This window comes from Podarcis filfolensis, assembly GCF_964270895.1.
Source record: "Podarcis filfolensis genome assembly, chromosome: Z".
NCBI classification, from domain to species: Eukaryota; Metazoa; Chordata; class Lepidosauria; order Squamata; family Lacertidae; genus Podarcis; species Podarcis filfolensis.
In genome coordinates this window covers 18,201,163-18,224,931 of record NC_139617.1, presented here as the reverse complement: position 1 = coordinate 18,224,931, position 23,769 = coordinate 18,201,163, and the positions used below count along the sequence as shown (strand labels likewise).

At 45.9% G+C, this 23,769-nt stretch overlaps 1 protein-coding gene across 1 annotated transcript in view; it reads right to left on the bottom strand.

Moving 5' to 3' along the window:
* MID2 (midline 2) overlaps positions 1 to 18,867 on the bottom strand; it is a 205,356-nt gene extending 186,489 nt beyond the window's left edge. The window contains exon 1 of the mRNA XM_083595956.1: positions 18,476 to 18,867. The gene's annotated coding sequence lies outside the window, so the exon portion shown is untranslated. The remainder of the gene's footprint in view (positions 1 to 18,475) is intronic.
* Between the last annotated feature and the right edge of the window lie 4,902 nt (positions 18,868 to 23,769).

Here is a 23,769-nt window from a genome sequence, read left to right as displayed (position 1 = left end):
AATATGCAGAAATGGTGAAACCTACCAGAAAAATGAGAAATCAAGATAACAAATGTTTTATAAAAGAATGGAAATGATTTATTGAATATATACAAACAAGCTGTAAACAGATAAGAACATTGGCAGGATGATTGTAATTACCTGCAGTTTCATAAGAGTATACAGCGGGCGCTCGGGTTGCGAACATGATCCGTGTGGGATACACGTTTGCAACCCGCAGTGTTCACAACCCGCAGCAGCTCGTCTGCGCATGTGCGAGTTGCGATTCAGCGCTTCTGCGCATACACGGCCGCCGAAACCCGGAAGTAACCCGTTCCAGTACTTCTGGGTTTCGGCGGGTCCATAACCCGAAAAAACGCAACCTGAAGCGTCTGTAACCCAAGGTATGATTGTATATTTAAAGTAGATGAATTAATGAACAAATTAATTTGGATATGCAGAAAATATTAAAAATAAATTTTAAAAACCGCAGAAAGAGGGGGAAGGAAGTCAAGTTTTGAAACGTTAAAATGTCTGTAAGATTATTGCAATGTTTAAAACTGAAAATCTCTCCAAACGAAGTCAGAAGACGTTTTCCTGAAGAAAAACAAGCAGGCCTTGCGAGGAGCAGAACCAAACCTGCCTGCCAGACCCTCCCTCCCTGAAACACCGCAGCCAACTTGGCTTGGCAAATGGAATTCCTCACAGCTTGTTCCCTTATCCTTTTTTGTACAGGGCAGGCCCCTGCATGTTAGAAGCAACTGGCAGAGGGAAAGTTTCTGAGCAGTGTGTCACACACTTTCTAGCCACTGAGGGTTTTTCCTTAAAAGTTCTGGCACAAACATCCCCGCCCCAGAGGAAGCAAACCCAGGCTTGAATTTTGCCTGTGTGTCAGATTATCACAGAAAGGAACCAAAATAAGCCAGCTCTCAGGCAAACCAATAAAAGGGAGGGATACTTCACAGCCTTCGCCTAAATGAGCTTTCAAGGTTTACATATAAAGTTTAGGAGCGAGACAATGTGAGCAAACGCTGCTCCAGGGAGTGTTGCCTTGGAAGAATTTGAGAGGCTCTAAAGTGGGAGCTTTAAGTACTTGTCAGATGCCTGAGCATAAACAAAATGCTCTCATGCAGACGAGAGTGTGTGTTAATCTCCATCTTACAACAGCGACACGGGCCACCTGCTGTCACTCCAGGCCCATTCTGGGAAGCCCAACACAAGCGATGTGTAGAGCAGTCAGTGTTCACCCAATATTCCTCCAGCTCATCTTCTGCATAGAAATGATTTTCTCAGAGTTTTATCTTCTTCCGCCCTCCTCAGCCATGAACTGCGCTGGCTGCCACTGATCAGCTTCCGGGGCACATGTTCAAAGTGTGGCAGCTGGCATACAAAGTTCTTAATGCAACTTGGAGCCAGGTTACATGAAACCACCTGCCCCCTGCAGAGGCTTTACCCTGCCGAGATCACTTAAATCATTTGTGGAAATTCCCCTCACAACACCACACTCCAAAAAATATCACAGAGTGGTGAACCAAAAATGGGCATTTTCTGCTATTGCCCCTGTACTATAGAACCTCCTTCCTCTCATCATATGCAAAAGCAACAGCCTTCACTTGCTTTAGATGTTTTGTAAAGGTTTGTCTTTTTGTCCAGGCCTTCCCTGCTCCACAAGATCAGACCCTGTTTTTATTTGTTTGAATTCTCTGAATTCCTGAGTTGTATCCAACTAATTTTTACTCAGAGCGGACCCACTCATAATAAAAACTTGCCTTTTACCAAGGCTTTGGCCCCTTAATTTAATGAGTTTTGGATACTTGTGTCCTCTATTAGTTGGGCACAATCTGCAAGACCTGTCTCTTATTTGTATAGATGTGTTTTTATTAGGTTTTTTTAATCAGCTTTGGTTGTCGTAGTGGGTTTCAGTCTGAATTTCTGGTGTTAGATTGAAAGCTGCCATTGGCCATGGTTCTCTAAGGGTGCAGTCTGGCATTGCTGTATACCTGGTGCCTCTATAATAACCGAAAGCCCTCTGTACTCTGCACTGGAAGTCAGGGTGGAAAACACAGTTCAATTTAAGTCCATAGGAAAGAGCCAGACTTACGTCATGCTTAGAGCAGACCCACTGAACTTAAGGAGATGTAAGAAAAGTTTTGGTATTTCTCAGAAAAAAGGGCAAATTGTGGTCTCTACCTGTATTTAAGACTGCATATTAGGACAAACATTATAATAAGCATAAAAAAGAAAGCATAGATGGATATACACAACCATGAAATTCTGAACTGTAATGACTGACAGACACAGCTGTCAACTTTTCTCTTTTCTTGTGAGGAATCCTATTCAGAATAAGGGAATTTCCCTTTAAAAAAGGGAAACGTTGACAGCTATGCTGACAGACAAACTCATTTTGTTACTGAATCTCATGGGTGGGAGAACCTCAAGCCACTGAAAGCAGCCCTGTAGGGCTCTCCATCAGACCTTCAGGACTGTTCCCAGGTCATGACCAGCCTCAGTCCAAGCTTCCTATCCCCCTCAATGGTGCACCTTCTACAACAGCACTGGCTACAATAGTGGACAATGCCTCTTGCTTGTCTGGATGAAACAAGAGAGGTGGTGGGTTGAGTGCACGTAGAAACCTCTGATTTGGGGGGCACTGTAATTGGAATACAGCCTAATGTATGAAGATAAGTCGCACCTCTTACTCTACCCAGATTTGCATCTGGTGCCACCTATTTTTGTCACAAAGATCCCAAAAGGTCATCCATGAGGGGATAAGCTGTTTGGGCTAAAAAAAAAAAAAAGGAAAAAGATCCCTCACCCCTGAACATCTGTGGCTCTTTTATAAAAAGGATGAAGAACCTAGGGCCCTTTTCCAGACAGCATGGCCAACTGTCAGGGATGATGTGAGATGTATGGGACATCCACATCAGACATTTAAAGTTGATTCAACGCATTAATGACTTCCTCCCAAAGAATCCTGGGAACTACAGTTTATTGGTGGGGACTGTAGCTCAGTGAGGATGAAACTACTGTTCCCATTTAAACTGCTTTAAATGTATGACGTGGATTTGCCTGTTCTCCAGCAACATCTGGAGAACCGCAGGTTTTGTAATGTGCTAGTTTAATATTATACCAAAAAAAAACACCCCGAAACCCCACCCAAATATGTCCAGAGAACAGTATTGAGGATTCTCCAGCAGGATGCAACAGTCTTGATTGAAATAAGCACATGACTACCACCAAATCTTCATCAAGGATCATATACTTCTAGCATTCAAGCAGTACAGCTTTGGGAGTCATAAACACATCATATCCAGCAATAACTTTTATTATGCCCAGTGCCATAAAGCAGAGCTTTCCAAACTGTGTGTCACGACGTGCTTTTGTGTCGGCTGCAGTGTGTAGTGGTGTCATGCGAACACTCCTTGTGCTCCTCCCAGGAATGGAAAGGGGTTAGTTTAATGTCTGGTTTGCTAGTAAAACTGAATTGCTGTGCCGTGAAATGATGCATGTCTAAAAAGTGTGTCACCAACATGAAAAGTTTGGAAAGCTCTGCAATAAAGAGTAGAATTACTTCCGGTTTGCCCTAAAGGAAGCAGTTCTCATTATGGTGAACTGGCAACCCTTGAGTATATAGGCTGAGCAAGCCTCACCATGGTCATGACCCAACCAGGCAATTCTTATGCTCTTAAGCAAGAATCTCTTAAAACAGAATTGGCACCCCTTAACTGATCCTGCACATGCACTCCCGGTGAAAAATGCAGACTGGAAGACCACATGGATTTATTTTTAAAGTAGACTGTAAGATTAAAGTCAACCCACCACAGCTCTACAACAAGGAGAGAAGAACACTCATATCACTTGTAGTGAAAGAGCTGGAGATCTATTTCTGTATGCAAGAGGAACGTGGGCAGCGCAGACAGTAAAGTATGCCCCATGAATAACCCATTGCAGAAATATTCAGGACCATTATTAGCCTTTCCAGTTGCCTGTGAATGCAGTCTAATTAGCTGCTCTTGGTCACCAAAATATTATTGGCAGAACTGAAAACCAGTTTTCAGGGTTATGCATCTGATGCATTATTTAAAAGACCCAGAAAATAATAGCATCAGTTCTCAACAATGTTCAGATTTCATCTGCAATACTCCCTCTGTTGTTCTAGTCATTGCAGTTCAGTGTGGTGACAAGCTGCTGCATTCACATGACAAGCCAGAGTGCCTAGCTTACCATGATTTATCTGGAGAAACAGCATGCCCATGCAGGCTTCTTGATCACTCTTACTTTGCTCCTCTTCTGCAAGCAGGATAAACAGGATAAATCAAGAAGCACTGTGACAGTACTGTGACAACAGTATTGCAGAATGAACTGCCCATTGAAATATTAAATGCCCCAACTATACTGGCATGCCACCAGTTTCTGAAGATGCACCTGTTTACACTGGCGTTCCCTTGATCTCTTGACCCAAGTTTCCTGTTTTAATTGCTGTGCTGTTTTAATGTTTCATTGCATTTTAAAATCATGGGTATTTACACTGTAAATGGTTTAATGGGGTTGTTTTATTGTTCCCTGGAACTGGTATATTATTTAATTATTCCATATTTGAACAACATTGTGCAATTGTTTTTTATGCTTTGTAAGCCATTTAGGAGCTGTTTTGGCATTAAACGGTATATTAATTAATTATATCTGAACCAGGATCGCGGTTTGCTGCTCTCCAAAGTCATGATCAGGAAGCCAATAAAAGCCATCAACAGCTTACTTGAAGGACTGCCTTATTCCATTCACACTCTTGTGCAAATTACTTGAAACAAATAATGTCGTTTATTGTACAAAACTCACATATACGTACATTACTAACGGATATGACCTCTGCTATTTTTAAGCAGCATTTGAACACGATTTGGCATGGAGTCTACTAGTTTCGAACAGTTATTGTTGATTTTCGGATCCCTGTACCACACTTGAATCAGCGCCTGAATGAGTTTCTCCATAGTCATACAGTCTACAGCACAGAGGCGACTTTTGCATATAGCCCACGAATTCTCAATGGGATTTACATCAAGTACCTGTATTTGCTGCTCTGTTATGAATTTATTTCCCACTTTCGATGTGTAACACGGGTCTATGTCCCGCTGCAATATCCCAGTACCGTCAGGGTACCTCTTTTCCAGCTCTGGAATAACTCTCTTTTGCAGAACCTCAATATACTGCAGCAAGTGCTTCATTCCTTCTATTGGCTGCAGGCTTCCAAGACCATAATGATCAACTGACTTTCCGTGTTTGTTTTGAGTGAAGGATTACGTGTAAGATACAAAACATGCTTTGTTTCAATTAAATGCACAAGGGTGTATGCCCTATCATCCATTTTGACCTGTGGAACTATGGAAGAGCGAAATGCTTGTTCCACACTTGCAATGAATCAATCCCTTAGTGTGGCAGCCTCTATGCTCTGGAACTCCCTGCCAATTGATATTAGGCAGATCCTTTGGTTGTACCTTTTTCAGCACCTGCTAAAAATCTTTTTCTTTAGGCAAGCCTTCCCAGGTTTATTAGATATATTTGTTTCAAAACTGCTGGTTTTATCCATACCTGGGTACTTCGTATGTCAATTTGTTTTTTTTTATTTTATCAATATTGTTAATCAGTATTTCATGTGGTTATATGCCAGCCTCTTAGAAGGTTTCATTAAGAGCTATATAAACCTTGTATTTTGTAATACTGCAGGATGAGCATTTTTAGTCAATACTGTTGTTTTATCCTGTTGAAGTTGTTATTATGTGGTTTGTATCCAGCGCTAGTTCTGCTCAAAGTAGACCCATGGAAATTAATAGACATGGCTAATTTAGGTCCCTTCCTTTCCATAAGTCTACTCTGAAACATTATCTGCAGTAAGTAACAAAATAAATAAATACTGTAATAAACCAACTATAAACCATGTCCTCTGGTTGACTAGCAACCATGTCTTCTTAGATAATGATAAACCACAACCCTGGTTAAGGCATAACTGGAGCAAATACTTATTAGTTTATTGATCCGCTTTGCATGAAGGCAGGAACAAAGTAGGAGAGATTGGCAGCCTGCACTAGCACACTGCCCATGCCAGATAAGCCAGCAAGTGTGTTATACCAATAGGTGCAAACGCAGCTACCATCTGAAGTCCTCCAGCTTAGCTAACCACAGTCCTGTAGCTACAGTCCACACCATGGGAGCAAATGTAAGGTTTGGAAGCTAGGGAATGTGACCATTTCCTGCCAGCCTCAGCAGAATTTCACCTGTGAAGTGCAAGAAGCAATCCCAGCCGCACTAAATTGGTTCTAATGCGATTATATAAAATGGTTGGGTTTTACATCCCCAGTGAAATACAGGGAAGTGTTTATGCAGGGAAATATTACTGTACAAACAGCGAAAACCTATCACAAATATATGTATTTGTGGTATCTCCTTACTGGCTTAATCCAGAATGGCTTTTCTTGCTTTTAGCACCACGCTGGCTTTCAGCAGCACAAGCTTCTTACTGCGAAAATATAACCATTGTTCCGCTCACACTGGGCAAGCAAAAAAACAATTCTTGCTGCCTATAAATGGCTGTGCAGTGAGGTTTGAATGGATGAGGGCTGAGTTCTGCTTTGTGCACATGGTGAAACCGTTACGTGATTATTTGTGTGAGATCCAGATTTACGCAAAGCTTTCGAAAGCACGTTAAACAGAAGCAGGGAAATGTAGTTATAGGACCAAGAGGGAAGGAAGGCCTGCGCAGAAAATCATCACATACCTTGAGGACAGCAAACGGCAATTCACCCAACCCTGAGAGTCAAAGTTTTGAACCTCTCTGCATTTTAATTTAACATAGAAGCTCCACCATCAGCACATGCAATCTTTCCTCAATCTGGAGAGACAGCGAAATAAAGCCCTCAGTTAATTTGTCTTCCTTCCTCAAATATCAGGACGCAAACAAAGCACTATCCTCTCAAATTACTCAACACAGTACAAACTTGTTCTCTGCACCAAAAGTGCAAACAAAAAGCTGCAAGTGCAAAAGGTATCAAATAAAGCTCTCTGGAAGCTGCTGTCATTCAGTGATAAGCCTGCATGTGAGTAAACAGCCTTTGAATGGCTTCTGTTTGCTTCAATGCATGGCTGTTGCCAGCCTCCCTTTATGCTGCTCATTCCGAAGCATTCCAATTTTAGTTAGATCTCTCTCTCTCTCTCCCCGCACCCCGCCAAACACACACCCTCTGCCTGACTTTATTAAAAGGCGATTTTCTAGACCATTAGCAGCAGCACAGCCTAGCTAATACAGCTGCAAAATAGAGAATCAATGAGTGGACTCTGCGATTAACTTTGCTATTAAAAATGAATTTCAGTTCGTTATAACAGCTCACACGCTTATGAGAGCCAGGCAGGTATGCTTAATCCTTTGCAGCAATGAAAGGAGATAAGGTGCAGTCAATCTCCAATGAAGACTGCATCGCTGAGGATGCCTGAAGGGACAGAAAAGAACTTCCAGGGGGAAAGACATGCCTACTAAAGAGATGTAATATCCGTCCAGAGCGGCAGGTCTGGAACGCAGGAATCTGCCTTGCACCAAGTCAGACCACTGGCCCATCTAGCACAGTATTGTCTGGACTGAGTAGCAGCAGTTCTCCAGGGTGTCAGGGCAGAGGTCTCCCTCAGCCTTAGCTGGAGGTGCCAGGGATTGAACCTGGACCTTCTGCATGCAAAGCAGTTCTGCCACTGAGACCCTTCCTGAGGTCTGCAGGGACAGCTCTGTAAACCAAGCCAAGCCATGAAGGATGGCCATCTGTCACGGATGCTTTAGTTGAGATTCCTGCATGGCAGGGGGTTGGACAAGATGACCCTCAGGGTCCCTTCCAACTCTACAATTCCATGAATCTATGTCTCATTAATGCTACTGCCTTGAGCATCCCTCTACTGCTTCACAACATCTGTGATCAGTTTTCCCCATAATCTTGATCACCAATGGAATGCCTGCAGGCACATATGTGCCCATAGAGGCCTTAGCTTGTGCCTGCAGGGTCCCACCACAACACACACTTATTTTAGGCTTGACCGAATCATTCTCTTACAGTCAATAAAGTAGGTTGCAGTGGCTTGCAACAATAGTTACTTCTAAAAACACCTCTGGAAAATGGTTTTTTAAATGCAGCTTTCTCTATACTGTATTCCAAAGCGTTCTGCTTGGTGCGTTAACCATTTCGTTGCTTTATTTTGTGATTGGCCTTTATATTTCTGTCATTCATATAAGGCGGCATAAAATAATGTTGTTAATAAATAAATAACAGAGCAGCAATACACAGAATCGGGGCCTGAATCTTTCAGTAGAAAGAATCCTTTACAATATCAGGAGACCTTAGCCTTAGGCAGGTGGGAAATAAACAAAAAAAAACAAACCACCCCAACTTTATTGGCTATTTATTTGTTAAGATTTCCTACTTGCTCTTCACCTTAAGAACCCAGGGCAGGTTACAAGAATGTAATGACACAATACTAAAATCAGTTAAAGGGGATGGCACAGCTCAGTTAGTTAGAGGGTGGTGCTGATAACACCAAGGTTCCAGGATCAATCCCCATGTGGGACAGCTGCATATTCTATGGTTCTATGATCTACCATGTAAAGAATAGGGTGACTCCTAAAAAAAACCATACAATTCTGATTTGTGATACTGAAGCAACTAAACAGTTGGGGGTTTCCCACCTTTGGACTGACTATTTGGGGGTTCTTCATAACAAGCCAAGCTGAATCTATCTTCGGTGCCCCAGGTAGCTTTTCAATGTCCTCCAGAGAAATGCATGGGGGCAGGAGAGGTGGGGCACCCATATCTCTCTGGCTGTTTACCATCTACAGATTGCCACCCCTAGGGTTGCTGCCTAGAAAACCTCAGTTTGGCTCTAAGTAACAGATGCAAGCTTTTGTTGCAGAGCACCTGCCAGGCCCCTTTGACTACCTGCTAACTGGGAAGAGCCACTGCTCAGAGGCAGACTATCTGCAGAAGGTCCTATGTTCATTTCCCAGCATTTCCAGGTTGGGCTAGGTATATCCTCAGTCAGAAACCTGGAAAGCCAACTGTCAGTCAGCATGCAGAGAAAGAAAAGAGAACCTCACAGAATGCAGCCCCTCAAGTTCTTCTATCTGTCCCTTCAATGCTGATGGTGCTGTTTAGTTGCTCAGATGATAGAGGAGAGTGCACAAATGCATGCAGAAACTAGCTGACGGTACAAAGCTTGAAAATATTAATTAATTTACTTACTTACTTTTACTTACTTTTACTTACTTACTTACATACTTACTTACTTTTACTTACATACTTACTTACTTATTAAATCCATCCCAAAGCAGCCCAGGCTAGCAAAAAAACAAGTGATGAAACAACTTTAAAACATCTTTAAAACAATTCCAATGCCGATGAAGACTGGGAAAGATCTCCACTTAGAAAGCTTGTTGAGGAAGAAGAAGGCCTTCATCAGGGTGAAGGAAAGGCAGGAGAGATGGTACCTATCTAATCTTCAAGCAGAGGGACTTCCTCAGGCAGGTGCCGCAACACTTAAAGCCCAGTGAGGAATGGTTATCTGTTGGAGGTCCTCTCACCTGCAGAGTGCAGGGATAAATTGGGCATATAAGGGTTGAGTCACTATTTCAGCCATCCTGAAAGTTCACGTCTTTCGTTGTGCCACTTTTGCCTCTGGCTCTGATCTCACCACTGGCAGGTGGCCCCCCAGAAGGTTGCACAGAAGCTGGAAAGGGTTTTGCACTTCAGTAGACAGTACTGAGCTAGATGGACCACTGACCTGGCTATGCATAAGGCAGCTCCCTATCTTCTAACCAAAGAGACCCTACAAAGCTCCAAGGGTAAGCTAAGAAACAGCTCTCCACCACCAGTGGCCACAGACTCAAATGGCCGACTCAGAATAGCCTGTGCATTTAGTCTTTATATTCTCTTAGCCCAGGGGTCAGCAAATTTACCGCACCTCAGGCCGGTGTCTCCAGCACTGATCGTGCAGCGGGCCGGAGGGCGGAGGAGCACATGCCCATACACGTATGCACACACTATTTCCGGCACACTTCTGGGTCGAAGGTGCACTGGAAATAGTTTGTGCACATGTGCATGGGCCTCCTCTGGCCCGGATGTGCACTGGAAATAACACCTGCGCATGTGCACAAGCTATTTCCAGTGCTCCTCCGACCTGGAAGTGGGCAGCCGCGCAGCACAGCACCAGTAAGAGCGGGAGGCGGCAGCGGGCAGTGGGGGTCGCCGCAGGCCGGATAAACAAGTCCCTCGGGCCTTAACCAGCCCGTGTGCTTTAGTTTGGGGACCTCTGTCCTAGCCACACCAGAGGATGCTGAGCAGGTCCACTGGAGGTCCACTGCGCCACAGAAGAAAGCAGCCCTCACATCGCAAAGTCTTGCAGCCTATCTTTGCATCATCCAGAGCCCTGCCAAATCAAACCAAACTACCTTCTGTTCCAATATCCTGTTTACCACAGCAAGCAATAAAATATATCTGGATGGGAAGCCCTCAAGAAGAACATGAGGACAACAGTCCTCTCCCTCTGCTGTCCCCCAGCAACTGGCCATTCTGGTGGCAAATAACCATCTTGCCTTGTGGTCACCAGTAAACTTATCCTTGGTGCATTTATCTATGATTCCCTTTCATTTGTTTTATTTTAATTTAATTATTTTTTTTAAAAAAATCTTATTTATTGATTTTTCACAAAAACAAAAAAACTACAAATTTTAACATAAACCATAAGTTATTTTATCAATTGACTTCCCGTCCTTCCCTTCCACGCTTTCCATATTTACCCTTGAATGCTGCATATTTCACCTGCACTATTCAATACATCCATTTAAACCTATTTATCTTTAAAAAATTAACGCTCATATTTCAAGTCCTGCTCACGTTTTCATCTCGCTTTAGCAACACTTGAAATGCTTAATAAAAGTTCCTTAGTCCCCAAGGAAGTTTTTATCATTTGGGTCTCTAATCTTTGCTGTTAATCTTGCCAGTTCTGTGTATTCCAACATTTTCCAAAGCTATTCTTCCTCTGTTGGGCCTTCTCCTCCTTTCCATCTTTGGGAATTACAGTATTCGTGCTGCTGTCATTAAATACATAAATGTTAATAAATACTTTTAATTAAACTAAGCTATGTATAGACTAAACTATGTATAAGGCATTTATAAACTGCTTAATACGCTTAAGCTGTGTACCATATTAAAAAAAAAAAGATCGCTATCATTAAGACCAAAATGCAACCTAAAACCAAAAAAACCTTAGAATAAAGGCACATAAAAGTAAGTAATAGAGGGATTCAGGAGATTTTGAAGCCATCTAAGCTTCAGCATCAGTAAAAAATGAATGGCGTGCTTTTGGATGTAAAATAATTAAGTTGCTGGATAAGATATTAAGATCCAGGGCCTCCATGTTAGCATTGTCAAGAAATACTACCTGTTCTGCATGCAAGGCCAGTAGGACAGGCAGAGCTCAGAAGCCTCAAATCGAAGACAAGACAGTGATGCCAGGAGAACAGGTTTAGATCTGCTAGATACTAGGAAACATTAAGGGACAATTATGATCTTTGGCCACCTGTGCTAAGTGATGCAGGTGCAGCCGGCTTTCAGTCCCAGTCGGTGGACCAGAGTGAACACTCCTTGACTCTGGTCCTCCATCTATGCTCCACCTCCCAGCCTGCCCAATTGGCCAGTTCAAATATTGATGTGGGTGGGCTATCCAGCCGTCCAATGGCTGGCCATACCAAGAGGAATTTCAGCCCCCAAGGATGGAGGGGAAGCCTGGGATAGGTCACAACTGCTGCCCACTCCCGAGTAGGGTAAGCATCCATTATGGGACAAGGCAAGCCTATACAAAAGGGACAGGCTCCATGTGAACAGAATTGGAACCAGATTGCCGGAACTTGGTATAAAAAATTGTTTGCAGGGCTTATTGCTCACCAAGGGTCAAGCTGTGCATAATGTTCAGAAAAGAGAAACATCGGAAGCAATTTTCAACAGTATGGAAAGAAAAGCGTTATTTAGTCCTTCCCCCGTGCCACAGTCCAATCTGGTTCGTGGTGGGGTGTGGCAGCAGCTTTTTAGGCAAGGTATAGACAGTTGCAAGCAGGTGCTCCATACAATGTATAGTTTGACCCTAAGTTCTCCGTCAGCTGGGAGGGAACACTAATGCCACACAGAGCTCTTGCATGACCAGGATTGTGCAAAGTACAGAATGACACGTATTTGCTCAATTTGTATGGTTTACATGGACCACTGGATATGGGTGGTGCTGTAGTCTAGGGCTTGCCGAACAGAAGGTCGGCGGTTCGAATCCTCATGACGGGGTGAGCTCCCGTTGCTCGGTCCCTGCTCCTGCCCACCTAGCAGTTCGAAAGCACACCAAAAAGTGCAAGCAGATAAATAGGTACCGCTCCAGCGGGAAGACAAACGGCGTTTCCGTGCACTGCTCTGGGTCGCCAGAAGTGGCTTAGTCATGCTGGCCACATGACCCGGAAGCTGTACACCGGCTCCCTTGGCCAATAAAGCGAGATGAGCGCCGCAACCCCAGAGTCGTTTGCAACTGGACCTAACGGTCAGGGGTCCCTTTACCTTTACATGGAGCTCAGGGGTCATCTTTCTTACTGGAGGATTTGCATTCTCTGGGTGCAAAATCTTACTGTTTTATTGTCTCTGCACACAGCTCCGGTGAAGATCTGTGACAGGCACAGGGATGCAACTGGCGTCATAAAGCAAAGGGGAGAAGATTCAATCTTTCTCGGCAACACTCACATTTAAAAACAGAAGCCAACGTTCAATTGCCGAGGCCTGAGCAATGCCGTGCGTAGCACCCACGCTGGCCTTTCTGTGTGGGTGCAACCGTCCACAAAGCCTATTCTCAAAAACACCCGTGAGCCTGGAAGCCAGAAAGAAAATGCTAGCCTATGCTGACTCCGGCCTGCAGCAAGCTAGTTGCGTGCCTTCACTGTGTGCACAAAGCACAACTCACAGTGCACCCTTACAAGTAACACTAAGAAAGGATTAGTAGTTGCACATCAAACACCTCTCGCAGCACACAGCAGTATGTGTACACAGTGCACTCACCAGGAAATGAAGGTGCAGAAATTCAGCATGGGGCAGCCTTTTCCCACATCTTTTCTTACTGCCATGAAAGGATTGTGGCAGAAACCATCACAGGGGCCTTCAAAAGATCTGGGTGAGTGTACCCTATCCCTGACATCTATGGATGATTGCAGTGCCAGATTTCCTTTCCCCACATTGACATGCATCTATTCCCACCCACCCATCTGCAGGCTTCAAGTTCCCAAGCTATGTTTTCATGCTGTGCATACAAGACACAGCCATAAACACATACGGGAAACTCAGACCTCTGCCTTCCCTACTGGGTTTTCTGCTCATTAATCAGCACAACTTAATGGAGCTGTTCGTTCAAACAGAATAAGCCAGAGCCCTCATTAAGCCAGAAGTGTATGAGTGCTCTCTAGGAGAAAAAAATTAAGAAAACAAAACACTAACTCATGCTGCAACCAGGCTTACAAATCAAGGAATTGGGGAGGGCAGGGCTGTGGTCCACACCCAAGCTTCCCTATCATTCAGGGAATTGCAAGGGGCTTGAAAGACTATCTGGCTCAAATGTCTACTGGCTTCAAAATCAGCACAGGAGACAATATCTTCTCAGCTGGGGAACATGGCCTGAGCCATTTTTCTGCCAGAATACAACACTAAACTAGGCAATTCCAAGAAGACTTTTGAGAAGCTACCACAGCTCAGTGGTAGAGCACAAGATTTGCATGCAGAAGGTCCCATGTACAACCCTGAGCATCTCCAGTTAAAACTTTAAATGGAAGTTTAACCTCAGGAAGAAATTTGCATCAGAATCCACTTATTCAGGAAGTTTTACGCGGAAACCCCTGCTAAACTGAAGGGGGTGGAAATGTCTCCATTTTAGCAGTGCCTTGCACCTGACATCATTAGGCGACTGACAGGTAGGCACGCCAATCCTGAGCGAGGATTTCATCCCAGGTGCCTCCAGTCCAAGTTCAGTCCTCCTCCCCACTACATCACAACAGCTCCTGCCAGCCTTGGTGACCCCAACCAAAGTCTGAGAGGGAAGGAAAAGAAAAAGGTGGTATCAGCATTGAAATCATTCTGAAACATATCTGATTCTACCTCAAACCTAGTGGGCTTCTTTGCTTCTGCTGCCCCCATAAGAAGACTATCCCCAGAATCTAACACCCAAGAAGGCATCAAGGAGAGAAGCTAGAAGGTTTTAAACAGCCAGCCCGCCCCAGAGGCTGCTATTATGGCTCTGGGTTCCCATACAGATTCATCTTCAGCAGGGATGGGGGAACTGTAGTCCTCTAGATCAGAGTTTCCCAAACTTGGGTCTCCATCTGTTTTTGGACTACAACTCCCATCATCCCTAGCTAGCAGGACCAGTCGTCAGGGATGATGGGGATTGTAGTCCAAAAGCAGCTGGAGGCCCAAGTTTGGGATTACAAATCCCACCATCCCAGACCACTAGCCATGCTGGCAGGGTCTGGTGTTCATCAACAGCTGTAGGGCCACAGGTTCCCCATTCCCCAATCAACAAATGCAAGGCCATTAGCACCATGAGTGGAGCCGTTATGGGAAGCCAAAATGGAGAAAAGCTAGGCTTTGCCTGAAAATCTAAATATACTTCACCAAAGAAAAAGTGGTGCTCTGGGGAACTCCCGCCCCTCCAAGCCAGAATTCACTCCACAGCTTCATTTGGGACTTGATCTTCAACAAATAGTGAGATTCTACATGTATCAGCAGAAAACACCATTATTATTTTTTTCAAGTGTAACCAGAAGCACTCACAATCAAGAGCATTAGTCTCTCCTGGAAAATCCAGGACCTGGAAACCACAGCCTGGAGGGAACTGTCAGCAAATCTTGCCTCAGGCTTGTAAGTACTGCATGAGGTTCCACTTTATTTCCTGGGATAATTCAAGTCTTCCCCCATCAAAATTGACCAAAAGCCCCGCTAGGGACCAGAAGCATTTCTTTACAACCCTGCCTGATTGAGCAAATCAACTGCCTCGAGCTGGGAGCACACAACTGCCAAGGCAGAACAGGCGTGTTACACCATCTGCTGTTGACATGACAGTCCCGGGTCTTTAAATAGCCAAGGGTCAACCACAGGAGCTCAGAAAGCACGCATCTCCGTCCCAAGACACAGGCGTGCAATAGCAGCACACAAGACCCATCCAGCTGTCACCTCGCCCATCCCTGTCAGCCAAGCAAGGAGGTTTCCATCATACTTGGCAAAGGGAATTGTTTCAAGAGAGATGTTGCAAATGAAGGGCCATAGCTCAGTGGCAAAGGACCTGCTTCGCAGGTAGGAGGTCCCTGGTTCCATCTCTGGTGTGTCCAGGTAGGACTGGAAACAGCTCTATTCTGAAAACCTATACAGCTGCTGCCAGTCAATTCAGACAATACAATAGCTGGAAAGACCGATGACCTGACTTTGTATAAAACAGCTTCCTATGTTCCTAAGAATACTTATCAATAGCAACTTTTTTATTTTAAAAAAAGAAGGTTTGCTAAACAACTTATCCCAGAAACCCTCACTGAGAGACTTGCTGTTGCCACAGACCTGACTCTTTCATGAAAAGTAGAGGAAGCATCTTAGGATACACTGTGAAAAAGAGTGACTCTACTTGCTGCTGGAGTTACAGAGATAATTCTCTGGAAGTACACTGGTCTTTGCTAATTTCCGCACAATGATTTCTTCCTAATCTCCCCTTGAATGCCTAGGAATTTACGCAGCCGACAGAATGGCAACCTTTCTCCAGCTCTGCTCTGTTCGCGTTTCAGGAATGATAAGAAAAGGCAACATGAAAAATCTAACAGTAAATCTAACACAGCCTTTGTCAGCCAGGTGTCCTCCAGATATATTGGTCTACAATTCACCACGGTAAGGGCTGGCGGAGAGCTGCAGTCGAAAACATCTGGAAGACCCAGGTTGGCAGAGGCTAATCATACAGACACACCACTTTAAAGTTATTTATCATCTTCCCCAGTGCCACTTTAAGACTCCACCTGCCATCATAAAGGCTTCCTGTAAAGGCAGCCACAGAGCAAAGCACTGGACACACATTAGCCTATATCACTTGTACATCACAACAGCACAGCTTGCATTCTGGTTCCGATAAGTCAAAATAATTGCGAAATCACCCTTGAACTTCAACAAGACTCCTAGTGAATGCTGCAGTTTGTGAAGACTCAACTCAAAAAATGCTTTTGGGTCAGCAATGTTGCAGTGGGTGGGGAGTTAAGATGATGATGAAAGGATTCTTGTTAGGCCCTGGACCAAAGTTCAAATGCTCAACAGCAGCAACTCTCTGGACACTGCACTCTTGAGGAATGCAAAGCAGTTTGAGGCTCGCAGAAATCTGTACGATATCCAGCTCCTTACAAGCCACAGCTGCTATTTTGGACTGTGAAGTCCAAGTTAAGTCACCATCCACTGAAGACTGCAAATTCCAAAGTTGTTGATGTAAAGATGTGTTCAGGGAAGACAATGGCAAATTATACAAAGGCAAGAGGGATTGGGGGGGGGGGTTAGCACACTGTAACTCCCTCTCCTTACCTGCTGGGGTCAGGTAAGGCCACTGAGTGGCAGACAGAAGCTCTAACATGCAAACCTCTCTCCAAGCTTGCTGAATCTAAATAATCCAACAGCCCACAGCATCTGAGCTGCAAACATTATCAGAGATGTCTGTCACTAAATACTAATATAAAATGTGGAGTGAAACACATCACAGGTAAATATTTTGTTTCAAGCCTAAGTAAACCTAATAGCTTCGGAGAATTCCAGCTCTTAGGTTAAACCCTGAATATTCTGCACCGTATCAAGTTTCTGTCTTTAGCCCACAGAAAACATGATATGTGCCGAAGCCATTGGCACCGTTAGTGCAAGCAAAATCCCTAGAAGGCAACAGCTTAAATCTTCTCAATTGTCATCAAGCCACAGACCCAGAAATTGATTCTTCCAAAGTCCTCCACGACAGCCTCATACATCCACCGTGCTTTCCTCTGTCCAGACAAAAAATGCAGTGCCAAAGCAGAAAAAGAACCGGCTGTCTAAACTTCAGCCCGACCTGAAAATTTCACATGGCCCAAAACTGCAGAATTTAGTTAAGCTGCAGTTCAGTTTGCTACCCAAACCAGGAGAACAAGAATCTTAGACACCGTGGACCTTGCTTCAGTGACGCAACTGGGAACTTGCAAATGAAAGAGGACAGGATTAGATCTGGAGTGGGGAGGGCAGAGGAAGGATGCTGCAACCACATATTCTACTCAGGATGGAAAAAGCAGAGAAAGAACCCAAGGATGCTGTCTTTCCTCTACAGGGGCAGCCCGCTAGCTAAGGGTGGCAAGAGATGAAGCAACCCAACCAGTGGATGGTGTGCAATTATCTTTCTCCACCACCCCTTCCAACTTCAGTGTCTCAGGCTAGCACCTGGGAGAGAAAACTTGTTTCAACTGGTGTTACCTGGCGGTGCACCTGCCCTCCCGCTCAGCTCTGCTGGCAGCTCCATTAATCCCCCCCTGGCAAACCACCCACAATATTGCTGCGCTCCCAAGAGTCAGATGTGCACCTGGAAGAGAGCCAGAAGCATTCAGATGTGGAACCACAGCCAGAAGAGGGGAGCTCAGGGTCAGCAGGGCCATGGCTGGGGACACACACCTGCCACCATGTCAGAAGTGCGTAGGCACAAGTGTTCCGAAGTCTGCAGTGCCAAAAGGGATTGGCGGGGTGGCAAAGGAAGGGGCCACCTTACCGCCATCTCAGCTGTTTGGCAGAAAACTCAACTCTGCAAAATACTGAGGAAAATTCTGAAGCGGGGGCGGGAGGGGGCCGGGAGAGGGTTGCCCCACTGCCAAAAGGCGGGGGCGCAGGTATATGCAAGGCCACTTCACGCTCACATCCTTACACATCACAAAGCAGCACATCCACGCTCCAAAATACGCACTTCTCTACCTTTCAAACAGTGCAACCTAAAACTGACTCCCTCCCCCCCCCCCGCGCCGCCCTACTAGCCATTCCTGCAGACCGGTTGTTAACCCCTTCCTTCCCTCCGCTTCTCCCAAGCCAAATCCAAGTACTCACAACCCGTGGGAGCCGATCCTTTTCCCCGCCCGCCTGGAGGAAACCTACTTCCTCCGCTCTTGGTTATGCCCCCCTCAGTTAACCCCTTCTTGCCTGCACAAGAGGTTCAACACCTCTCTCCCATCTCTGGAGTGGGCCCGCCAGTCCGCGACGCCCAGCGTCCCCACCACCACCCCACTACCCCGCACGCCCTCCGCTCTTGGGGCGATCGCCAGAGCGCAAAGGCCACCTCCTTTGCGCCGCGCTGCGCGAGCCCTCTCGTCGGGGCGGCGACCACCGCCCGCCCGTCCAGGGCTCGTTCCTTCGGCGGCGGCGTCCTTTCTACTTACCAGCCGGTGCGAGGAATCTCCGCGCCACCGCCGCTGCTGCCGCCCGGCTGTCATCTTGCTGGAAGCGCGGAGAGGAGGAGGAGGAGGAGCCGGCGCAGAGAGCGCGGAGCTGCCGGTCGGGGAGCGTGTGCGGGAAGATAGGGAGAGAGGGAGGGAGGCGAGGCTGGCCCGGCCGATGGGAGGAGAAAGGGAGGGCAGGAAGGAAGCCGGAGCCACAGCCGCGCACTCCTCCTCCTGCCCGCTGTTCCCTCCTCTTGGCCGGAGCGTCCCCCCCGAGCGAAGGCGAGACGCAGACCGTCCACTTCCAAGCGCGCACCGGCCGACGGACAATGGCAGCAGGGGAGCCGGCTGAGGGGCCGCCCTCCACGTGCTGGCTCTGAGGACAGCAGCCGTCGCTTAGAGGGCCTTCGGGAGACCGCAGGAGGAGGAGGAGGAGGAAGAGAATCAGCGGACCGGGAGCCCTCCGTCGCGGCGGAGGCGGCGACGTCAAATCCTAAATCAAACTCGCGTCGCATAATCAGTCGGTAGCATGACCTGGCGGAGGAGGCGGCCCCCTTTCATAATTACACATAAAGCCGGTCTCGTGGCACCTTTTAGAGACAAGAAAGATTCGCCACCTTATGCCAGATGAATTGTGGCATAAGCCTTTCCTAGACTGGAGTCCTGTCCAACAGAAGCAGGAAGGGCTTGTTATTACATTGATGTGCCACCTTTCTTCCAAACAACACAAGGTGGCCTACATAGTTCTCCTCTACATTCTATTCTCACAACAGCCCTGTGAGGTAGGTTTGGTTGAGAGACTCTGGCTCTGAACTCACCATACATTTAAAGCACATGACTTCCCCTAAGAATCCTGGGAACGGTCTACTGGGAATTGTGGCTCTACGAAAGTTTAACTAGTTTAAATATACAGCCGTACCTTGGATCCCGAACGCCTTGGTACTCGGATGTTTTGGCTCCCAAATGCCGCAAACCCAGAAGTGAGTGTTATGGTTTGCGAACATTCTTTGGAACCCAAACGTCCAATGGGGCTTCTGCAGCTTCCGATTGGCTGCAGGAGCTTCCTGCAGCCAATCAGAAGCAGCACTTTGGTTTCCGAACGTTTTGGAAGTCGGAACAGACTTCTGGAATGGATTCCGTTCGACTTCCAAGGTACGACTGTATGGCGCTTATGCAGCCTACAACTGCCCCAAAATCACCCAGTGTGCTTCCTGGCCAAGTGAGGATTTGAACACTCGTCTCCCAGGTACCAGTCCAGTACTAACAACTGCAGCACACCATCATTGGCTAACCAGGCCCAACAAAGTATTGCCTTCAATTGGGCCAAATGACCATGAAATGTAAAAGGCACAATAATGTGCAACTTCTGCCTATGGGCTCAAGTGAATATGAGATGACCAGAGTGACCAGTATCAACAGCTGTGGCCGTAAATTTTGTACAGTTCTTAAACTAAGGCTGCAATTCTCTACTCAATGGATTTCTGAGCAGACATTTATAGGATCGTTCTGTTGGCTTCCAATCCTAAACACTCTTGCTAGGGCACTAAGTCCCATTGGAGACTTTTTTTTATTTATTTAAAAATATTTATATGCTGCTCTATCTTCCTACATGCTTAAAAATATATATAGTCATACCTTGTGTTGCATTTGCTTCAGGTTGAGCGTTTTCAGGTTGCGTCCTGCGGCGACCCAGAAGTACCAGAAAGGGTTACTTCCAGGTTTTGCCGCTCGCGCATGCGCAGACGCTCAAAATGACATCATGCGCAGAAGTGGCGAATTGCAACACACGCAGATGCGGGTTGCGTTCTGCTCAGGTTGCGAACGGGGTTCCGGAACAGGTCCCGTTCGCAACCAGAGGTACCACTGTAGTGCCTTCACGCTGTGTGTCAGCAACAACGTAAGAAACAGCAGGCAGGCCCAGGCGAACTGCTTAACGAGATAAGGAGGTGTTGTGAAGTGCCTCCCCATCCACCCCCAAAGTTAAATGGCGGGAGAGGCCCTTCCCACAGCAATTTAGTAAGCCACTATGTAGAATCCCTCTGCATCTACCCCTCTACTAAACATGCATGCAGGAAGGTTTAAGGGGGCCGACTAGCAAGCTCCTCAGTAAGGTGTCTCCCCCTCCTTTAAGGGACTTAGGAGGGGAGGGGCTGGGGTGGCTGGGGTGGGATAGGCAAGGGGGTGGGTGAGGCTTAAAGGGTGAGGATTTGGTCAGAGGTAGAGGGAAGGACAGAGGGATATGCAACGCTGGTGAGTAGGGGCAGCAGTCTTTATTTTAAAAAAAACAACCAAGCTGGTATACAGCAAATCATTAAGCTAAAGAACAAAGACAGTGAATCAGTATAATACCATAAAATAGTGATGCATATGCCATTTCACCTGACAGCGGTGTGTGCAGGCTGCATTGTTGGCATCCATCTGCCTTGAGAGGCAATGGATGAGTGCACCTGGGGGGGGGGGGAGTCAAGGTCAAACCGTTGGAAAGTTTCAGTACCTGCTGTGGCTGCAGAGACCGATACAGGAGAGAGATGTTTTGTTGCAGCTCGGGCAGATGAAAATGTTCCATGGCTTCTCTGCATTACTGATCAGGAAATGCCTGCTTAGGCAAATATATTGTAAAGCACTCGGCAAGAAGGGAGTACAGTTTGCATGCCAGTCTTCTGAGTAAACAGGCACAGGGTTGCACAGTAAGTAATTTGTGCACGTTAAATATTGCCCAATATTTAAATATAAGTAGATGCAAGAGACACAAAAGGAAAGCCAATCGAGACAGGGCACCTCCATAAGAGTGAACAGCCATTGCAGGCCTGCTGGATCAGGCCAATGGCCCATCTGGTGCAGTATCCTGTTATAGCGGCCAGTCAGATGCCTCTGGGAAGCCTGCAAGCAGGATCTGAGTGCAACAGCACTCTCCAGCACACTCACATAGCCATTGTGAGTAGTTGGCACCAAGAGCCTTTCAGAGCTCTGTTCTTTGACTGACTGGCTGATCAAGTAGAAGTCCTAGGAAGGAGAGAAAATCTGTTCCCTGGTGATCCCTGTCCTTACCCCAAGGGTTGAATCCTGCACATCAGGCATTAAGGAAAGGGCTGGGGCAGATTACCTCCACGGCCGCTTCCAACCCAATGAATTTCTATAGCTAGCGCCTGCCCATTGGCCAGTTTAATATCCCATTATCTAGAAAGGAAAATTAGCAGGCAGCGGACCGTTCTGCCTCTGCTCACATTCCCAAATAATGACTGTACATCACTGGCTGCCCTAAGTTAAGGCTGAGTTAAGGCAGACCACATCCAAGCCACAATGTGGCAAATTTATGGGTGGTTGAAAGCAGATTTGTATTACACAGTAATTAAAAGCAACAACCCTTAATTCTAAAATACTACTTAAGAACTTAAGTAGAGCCCTGCTGCATCAGACCAATGGCTCATCTAAGTCTTCTATCCCATTCTCACAATAGCTAACCAGATGACTATGAGAAGACCACAAGCAAGACTTGAGTGCAACTGCTCTCTCCCAGCAAATGGTATTCAGAAGCATTCTGCCTTTAGCACAAATAATAAAGTTCGTAACAAGAGATAGCCGTATCCTCCATGAATTTTAAGCGTAGTTTGAAGTCATCCGTGTTGGCGGCCACACTGCGTCTTGTGTTAGTGGATTCCATAATTGAACTATGTGATGTGTACTTCCTTCACTGGAAGGTCCCAGATTTTAGTATTATGAGAAACTGAGAGAAACTTAACTCTGCACACTTTATCTGCACATGCATAATTTTATGCATCTGTTACACTTCTCTTTTTTGTAACCAAAAAAAGCCCCAAATGTAAACACACACAAAACCCCCTTTCTTCAGAAGGGAATTGCTCCAGTACTTTGATCATGTTAGTTACCCTTTTCTGAACCTTTTCCAGCTCTGCAGTCTTCTTTTTTGGGGTGGAATGGTGACCAGAACTGTATTCCAAGTATAGTCACATCATAATGTTGTATACAGTGGTACCTCGGGTTAAGAACTTAATTTGTTCCGGAGGTCCGTTCTTAACCTGAAACTGTTCTTAACCTGAGGTACCACTTTGGCTAAAGGGGCCTCCTGCTGCCGCCGCGCGATTTCTGTTCTCATCCTGAAGCAAAGTTCTTAACCTGATGTACTATTTCTGGGTTAGCAGCGTCTGTAACCCGAGTTACCACTGTACAGTGGTACCTTGGGTTAAGAACTTAATTCGTTCTGGAGGTCTGTTCTTAACCTGAAACTGTCCTTAACCTGAAGCACCACTTTAGCTAATGGGGCCTCCTGCTGCTGCTGCGCCGCTGCTGCATAATTTCTGTTCTCATCCTGAAGCAAAGTTCTTAACCATTTATTCCTACGTGCTTCACGTTTTTTAACCAGTCACTGATCCATAAGAGGACCCTCCTCTTATTCCATGACTGCTGGACTTATTTCGGTGAACAACTTAAAGCTTTTTGAAAGTGTTAAGTGCATAATGTCAACTTGATCACCTCTACCTGTATGCTTGTTGACACTCTCAAGGAACTCTAAAAGGCTAGTGAGGCAGGCGTGACTCTTGTAGAAGCCATGCTGGTTCTCGTTCGGAACAATAAGCAATATTGTGAACACTCTTGATTTGTAACAAGCTCCAAGATAGCTTGAGGAGGCCACATGAAATGGTCCGTGGAGCATTTTCCTCCTTTGCATTCTTTTCTTGCTACTCCCCCCCCCCTTTCAACTACCTGATTGAAAGCATACAAGTGACAACAGAAACTAGCAAAATGCCAAAACATCCACAAGCATGGAAAATTAGGCTTTCCACAGAAGACAGGGCTTTTAAAACTGTGTGCTTGTGTGCATGTGGAAATCTCTTATCATCACCTAGAAAATGAACTATTTTGTGTATGTGCAACTGAGATTTGTTTTCGCAGGTATTAGAGCTGGAGAATTGGTGTCCAGCAACATTCAGAGGACCACATATTCCACATGCCTAGTTTAAGAGTTCCCGACAATGCAGGGCTGTGGGATGTTTCGCAGACTAAGGGCCAAATTCCCTTCTGGGGGCCACATGTCAATGATCAGTGGGACCAAGGAAGCAAGTGGCATCATTATTGTCTAAACTAGGCACATTCCAGCCAGGCAAAAACACTTAAGGAAGGCGAGTAGAGTGATGGGGGAGCTGCCTGGGAAGAGTCTCAAGGGCCAAAAAGAGAGACATGGATGGCCACATTTGGCTTCCAGTCTGGAGGTTCCCCACCTCTGCTATGAAGAGTCAACCTCAACTTTAACACCAGCCTGAAAACTTCTATGAAGT